The 7,447-nt window shown below is 56.6% G+C and overlaps 1 long non-coding RNA gene across 1 annotated transcript; it reads left to right on the forward strand.

Annotated features, from left to right (window-relative positions):
- Positions 1–1,227: 1,227 nt before the first annotated feature.
- LOC126950552 (uncharacterized) lies at positions 1,228–4,645 on the forward strand. Its single transcript, XR_007724216.1, has 3 exons — positions 1,228–3,146; positions 3,329–3,477; positions 4,548–4,645. It is a non-coding gene; the product is annotated as an uncharacterized LOC126950552 (long non-coding RNA).
- Positions 4,646–7,447: the final 2,802 nt, after the last annotated feature.

The following is a 7,447-nucleotide window of genomic DNA, read 5'->3' on the forward strand; positions in this document are numbered from 1 at the left end:
CTCCCCCCTTCCCTTCCCTCCACTTCCCTCCCCTCCCCTTCCCTTCCCTCCACTTCCCTCCCCTCCCCTCCCCTTCCCTCCACTTCCCTCCCCTTCCCTTCCCTTTCCTTCCTTCCTTTCCCCTCCCCTCCCCTTCCCTCCCCTCCCCTTCCCTTTCCTTCCTTTCCCCTACCCTCCACTTCCCTTCCCTTTGAGGCAGAGTCTCACACTGTGGCCCAGGCTGGAGTGCGGTGGTGTGATCTCGGCTCGGTGCGACCTCCATCTCCTGGGCTCAAGCGATTCTCCTGCCTCAACCTCCCGAGTCGCTGGGACTACAGGCGCCCGCCGCCACGCCTGGCTAATCTTTGGATTTTTAGTCGAGACGGGGTTTTACCCTGTGGGCCAGGCTGGTCCTCAGGTGATAAACCTGACCTCAGGTGATAAACCTGCCTTGGCCTCCCGAAGTGCTGGGATTCCACGCCTCCACGAGGCGTGAGCCACGGTGCTGGCCTCACTAATGTTCAGTCATTATCATTTTCTAATGAACGTGGTTGCCGTTCCTCCGAGCGCCGCCGTGGGCGTCCTGCGGATTTCGGCAGGTGCTGTTCCCATCCGTGTTCGCTTAACACAAACTATGATGCCCCTTTTGCTCCTTCAAAACCCAGAAATTACATATGAGTGTTTTTATTTGTGATATTAATTTCCAAGTAGACTTTTTTTTTTTTTTTTGAGATGGAGTCTCACTCTTGTCACCCAGGCTGGAGTGCAGTGGTGCGATCTCGGCTCACTGCAACCTCCGCCTCCCTGGTTCAAGCCATTCTCCTGCCTCAGCCTCCCAAGTAGCTGGGATTACAGGTGCCCGTCACCACGCCTGGCTAATTTTTTGGAATTTTAGTAGAGACAGGGTTTCACCATGTTGGTCAGGCTGGTCTCAGACTCCTGACCTCGTGATCCGCCCACCTCGGCCTCCTGAAGTCCTGGGATTACAGGCGTGAGCCACCGCGACCGGCCCAGGTAGAAATATTTTTAAAGTCAGTTTTTGTTTCGTTATACCACACTGTGTCTACGAACAAGCTGTAGACTGTGCGTGTGTGTGTAGACGCCGTGACAGCCTCTAGATTATCTGCCTTTTGGAATTTCTTGATATTTTTATGACGAGCAAAATGTAGTCAGTTTTTGTGGATACTCCATGTATAATAGAATGTGAATCCTGTATGTGAGGGATACCAAATAAAGTCAAGATTTACATTGTTTTATTCTTGTGTTTTCAGCTTCTTGATCTGTTGCTTTTAATGAAAACAAATGAGTTATCTTTTCAGAGACCCTCAGACTGTGGATGGGGAATGGGTAGCCCAGGAGTCCAGCGTCGGGGCGGACTGGCCGGCCGGCCAGCGACAGCAGCCAGAGGGACCAGCGCCACCCTGCCCTGCCACCCCGCGTCCCTCGAACCCAGCCCAGCAGATGCAGAGCTCACATTTCTCCTGCTAGCGGCTCTCCCGGCTCCCCTGTGAGCCCCGATAGCCAGGCCCATTCCCTGTCAGCACCTGCAGCCAAGCGGGAGGCCTGGGGACGGAGGAATATTGTCCTGTTCTGGCTTCGCCAGGCCAGGATTAGAACTGCATGCAGTGCAGCATCTGACGCTCGCTGGACGCTCAGGAAGGACGAGACGGCCCTCCTCCTCCTGCCACCCAGAGCCCCAGCCTCCTCCCAGCCCCCCCAGGCTCCCAGAATAGCCTGCGGCCAGAGCTGGCCTGTGGTAAACAGCTCCAGAGCCTCTGGGTAGGTCTTGGATGAGTAATCCTTAGCAAAACATCATGGGATCCAGAAAGGTGCAGGTGCCAGGCCTGAGCTGTGTGGGCCCCTCCAGTGCCCCCACCCGGACCCTCCGCTGGGCCACTCCAGGCCAGGCGTGAGTAGAGGCACAGGTGGTGCTCCCCTCTGTCCCATCCCAGGAGGGCATCCAGGAGGCTGGGACGTCCCCCATCCATGTGGGAAGGAAAACCCGCCATCCGGTTGCTGATGGGGCCTCAGGGCGTTGTGGGGGGCCCCTGGGAGGAGGTGGGAGGCACATAAAACTCCATCTGCAGATGGACTGCACACCCCTCTGGCCACAGCCCCCAGGAGGCTTTCTCCTCCACGCCATCACACACCCCAAACTTTGTGGCCCAGCATCTCTCTCCCACCCTTGTCCATACATTGTGGTGCACCCTTCGCAGACGAGCACTGCGTGAGTTCCTTCAGTTCTCTTCCAACATCCCCTGCGCAGCCATTCAGACAGGCTTCCTTCTCTCCCCTTCTTACCCGAGTGGCACGGCTCTGCGCTTCCTCTCACACCTCACTACTTATGCACAGCGGCCTCCTTCTCCTGGGTCAGCCAGGCCAGCTGGCTGCTCAGGGCTCAGGCGTTGGCTTCTCTGAGGAGTCCTGGGCTCCGACCAGCTGTTGGGCAACGCCGGGACGACAGCCTCTCCTGTCTTAAAGGGCAGGAGGTACTGCGGCTTCTTCCCCTGCCACAGCCCCAGGGACCCGACGGGGACACTCTGCCTCTGCCTCTGTGCGGGGTCATGCTCTTCCTGGAAAGCTCCTCCTTCCTTCCTGGCCCATTGGAAAATCGCCATGTGTCCTCTGGCCAGTCCCAGCACCCCCAGGTGGGACCCTAGCAACCCTGCACCTCCCACTGCAGCCCTGTCTCCCTCCTCCTCGCAGGGCAGCTGCCAAGCCTCACCCAGTCCAGGTCTCCCCAGGCAGGATCCCTTGGGGGAAACCTGAGGAGGCAGCTGTTTCCCCCACCCCCCAAGTGTCCTCAGAGAACCCCTTCCAGACCCCAAAGTCCAGAGCTCAGCCTCAGGTTCCCTCACTCGGGTCTGGGAACTGGAAGCCGGTCCTGCTCCCCTCCCCAGCCTCTGCCCCATTTTTTTGTTCGCTTCCATGTAGAGCAGACCAGAATATGCCACCCCAAAATATGCCTCTTTGGCATAAGCATTATTTTGAGCTGCTTATTTTGAGAAACTGCAGCCACAGGAGAAACTCTGCAAGCAAGCATGGAAGCTGCTCTTCTGTGAGAGAAAGTCACATCCGTACTGGAGGTGCCTCCCTCCCTGAGCCAGAAGGCTGGCTGAAGTCACCAGAGATGCTCATCCACAGAGAAGGCCTGACCCCAGTTTGGGGTAATTTCTTGGGCCCCTCCCCACACCCTTTCTCTGTTTCCGTTGAACATGGTATTAAGCCTGAGCTCCAAGCCACGTCTCTGAGACATACTCTGTCACCTGAGTACGTCCCGTGCAGACCAAGGTGTACATGCTATTAAGCTTCTGTTTGTTTTTCTCCTCTTATCTGTCTTGCGTTACAGGGGTCTGTCCCAACTTCAAGGCCTGTGAAGGCTGCAGAGAGAATTGCTTTTCCACCTTGCAGCACGAAGCCTCCCCCCAGGATCCTCCACGCCCCCAGCTGCTCCAAGACTTTCAATTATGAGCACCTGTGCCCTCCTGGAGTCTGGTGGTGCGGGAGGGGCGGGCCTGGTCCTCAGCCCTCGGGTCTTCTGGCCCTTCATTCCTGGGGAGCCTGTCTGTCCCCCTCATTCCTGGGGAACCCGTCTGTCCCCTCATTCCTGGGGAGCTCGTCTGACCTCTCATCCCTGGGGACCCCGTCTGTCCCCCTCATTTCTGGGGGCTCCGTCTGTCCCCCTCATTCCTGGGAGACCCCGTCTGTCCCCTCATCCCTGAGGACCCCATCTGTCCCCCTCATTCCTGGGGATCCCATCTGTCCCCCTCATTCTTGGGGAGCCCATCTGTCTCTCTCATTCCTGGGGACCCCATCTGTCCCCCTCATTCCTGGGGACCCCGTCTGCCTCTCTCATTCCTGGGGACCCCATCTGTCCCCCCTCATTCCTGGGGACCCCATCTGTCCCCCCTCATTCCTGGGGACCCCATCTGTCCCCCTCATCCCTGAGGACCCCATCCGTCCCCCTCATCCCTGGGGACCCCGTCTGTCCCTCTCATCCCTGGGGAGCTCGTCTGTCTCTCTCATTCCTGGGGACCCCGTCTGTCCCTCTCATCCCTGGGGACCCTGTCTGTCCCTCTCATCCCTGGGGAGCTCGTCTGTCTTTCTCATTCCTGGGGACCCATCTGTCTCTCTCATTCCTGGGGAGCTCGTCTGACCCCTCATTCCTGGGGACCCCGTCTGTCCCCCTCATTCCTGGGGAGCTTGTCTGTCCCCCTCATTCCTGGGGACCCCATCTGTCCCCTCATTCCTGGGGAGACCCTCCCATCTGTCCCCTCATCCCTGGGGACCCCATCTGTCCCCCTCATCCCTGGGGACCCCATCCGCCCCCCCTCATTCCTGGGGACCCCGTCCGTCCCCTCATTCCTGGGGACCCATCTGTCCCCCCCTCATCCCTGGGGACCCCATCTGTCCCCCCTCATTCCTGGGGACCCCGTCCGTCCCCTCATTCCTGGGGACCCCATCTGTCCCCCCCTCATCCTGGGGAGCCCATCTGTCCCAGAGCTTTGCACACTGAGGCCTCGGAATCCACAAGCTTTTTCCTAATTCCCAACACATCCACATGACAGCAGCCCGTCCGGGACTCCGGCTGGACCTCCCTCCGTCCTCACCACACAGCTGCTCTCCCTGCCCCACCCTCAGCCCTCCTCAGACCCACCCACCCGGACCCTAGGTGAGCCTCTCCCGACCCAAGCCCCAGGGTCATCCCTCTGTCCCCAGCTCCCCCAACGGCCCCTCACTCGGGACACAACCCACAGCCTGGCCCCACCTGCAGACCTTACAGAGGCTACTTGGGCCCTCACCCAATGCCCATCTCACAGGACTTCTCTCCCCGCAGAGGGCCAAACATGCCCCTGCCCCAGCCTTGGCACCTCCAGCCCCACAGGCCTCCAAGGGGCTGAGCCCTCAGGTACAAGCTTCTGTGCAAAGCCATGCCCGGAGGCCTTCCCAGACCACACGGTCTAAGACAGCAATCCCCTCACGCCCAGGGCAGGCGGCCCTCCCTGCCCAGCCCCAGTGTTATTTACCTACGTCACTCCTGTCACCACCTGGCACTCACCTTGGCTAACCGGAGCTCCAGCCCCTTTGGAAGAAAAGTGTTCCCAGAGCCACTCCCTGGTCTCTGACGGGGCCACGTGTCCTCCCCAGGTGCCCTCCCCGACAGCCAGCCCCTCTGCCTCCGCACAAGGGAGGGCCCAGGGAGGCTCAGGACCTGTGTGGCTGTGTGTGTCTACGTGAGTGTCTGTGTGTTTCTGTGTATCTATGTGTGTATCTGAATGTGTGTGTATCTGTCCATGTATCTATGCGTATATCTGTGTCTATGTGTGTGTGTCTGTGTGTATATGTGTCTGTGTGTATATCTGTGTATATGTGTGTATATCTGTGTGTACCTGTGTCTTTGTATGTTTATGTGCGTATTGGTGTGTGTCTGTGTCTGTCATGCATTGACGTGTATCTGTGTTTTTGTGTGCATCTATATGTATCTGCGTGTATGTCTTTGTGTATCTATAGATCGGTGTCTATGTGTAGATTATCTGTGTGTCCATCTGCGTATTGTATGTCCATGTGTGTCTACGCGTGTATCTGTGTGTCCGTGTGTGTGTGTCCATGTATCTGTGTCTATGCAGGTATCATCTGTGTGTCTATGTGTATTGTGTGTCCATGCATATATCTGTATCTATGTGTATGTCTATGTGTGTGTCCATGTGTTTCTGTATCTACGTATCTGTGTCTACGTATCTGTGTCTATGTGTGTATCATCTGTGTCCACATGTATCTGTGTGTATCTGTGTTTCTGTGTGTGTCTATGTCTGTATCTGTGTGTCCCCATGTGTATATCTGTGTTTCTGTGTATTTCTATGTGTGTATCTGTGTTTCTGTGCGTATCTATGTATCTGTGTTTCTGTGTGTCTATGTGTGTATCTGTGTGTCCACATGTGTATATCTGTGTTTCTGTGTGTATCTATGTGTGTATCTGTGTGTGTTTCTGTGTGTATCTATGTATCTGTGTGTTTCTGTATCTATGTATCTGTGTGTTTCTGTGTGTATCTATGTATCTGTGTTTCTGTATCTGTGTATCTGTGTTTCTGTGTGTATCTATGTGTATATCTGTGTGTTTCTGTGTGTGTCTATATGTGTATCTGTGTTTCTGTGTGTATCTATGTGTGTATCTGTGTGTGTTTCTATATGTGTCTATGTGTGTATCTGTGTGTTTCTGTGTGTCTATGTGTGTATCTGTGTGTCCACATGTGTATATCTGTGTTTCTGTGTGTATCTATGTGTGTATCTGTGTGTGTTTCTGTATCTATGTGTGTATCTGTGTGTGTTTCTGTATGTATCTATGTGTGTATCAGTGTGTGTCTGTTTCCTCTTTGTTTTCACAGTGTTCACAGACGGGCAGACTGAACCACCAAATTCCTCCTCAGAGCCCAGTAAAGGCACCAGGCAGAAGGGTCCGGCCGAGGGCTGGCCGCTGTCTCCTCACTCCTCAGTGGGGTCCTGTCTTCTGACTTTTGTCACGTGCTGCCGCAGCCTGTGGACGCCTGGTCCCCACGTGGAGACGGGCTTGTGGTCCCTCCTCTGAGAGCCTGCTTTGTGCCCGGCCCCGGGCCGAACTTTGAACGAGGCTCCTGTCTTACTCGAGTGCTTATGTTTTGGGGAGATAAACAATAAACAGGAACAGAAGAAAGTGTCTTCAGACCACGGCGGGTGCTGTTGGGAAAACAGTGGTGGGGCAGGGAGGGGTGCTTCTGAAGGATCTGGCGAGGTCAAGGTCACTGTTCTGAGGGGGCGACAGACGAGCTGAACTAGGATCCTGTGCAAGGGAGGGAGGCGTCCAGTGGTGCACACGGGTCCAGATAACAGCCGGGCTCCTGAAGAACCTACTCTGGGGAGGGGTGGGGGGCAGGAGGCGAGTGGAAGTAAGTGCCCAGGGAATCTCCACGAGGCCCCACACTGGATAATGGTGTTCCATGGGGTCTGGTCACCCCCATATCGGCCCGAGACACTAGCCACAGCTCTGCGTCGAGGTCCTGCAGGCCACGGGAGAGATGGGGGGCAGGAGCCTACAGAACCCCAAGTCCAAGGGAGACCCTTGCTGGGCTGGGAGAACACAGGCCAAGACCTTCCTTCCTGCCACAGGCTTCTGTCCCTGCTGTCCGCTCCCCCGGGACTCTCCCTGCACCCGGGATCTTCCCCCTCACCCTCCTTGGCCTCTCTCGGTGACCCTGTCTACACACAGATGTGCTGTCCATGTGAGTGGAAGGAAGGATGAAGTCCACTCACAGGGATGAGGCTGTCTCCCGGGGGGGCGGCCCACCTCCAGGTCACACCGCCCCACCCAACACAGCCTCCAGTCCAGCTCCAGGTGGGCCGCACCCAGCCCTTCACTCACTTCAGATGGCCCGAGAGACATGGATTCCACTGACCAGCCCCACTTCTCCCCTTATAAGTATCTAGTGGGTGCCCA

The sequence above is a fragment of the Macaca thibetana genome, chromosome 3 (genome assembly GCF_024542745.1).
Source record: "Macaca thibetana thibetana isolate TM-01 chromosome 3, ASM2454274v1, whole genome shotgun sequence".
NCBI lineage: Eukaryota > Metazoa > Chordata > Mammalia > Primates > Cercopithecidae > Macaca > Macaca thibetana.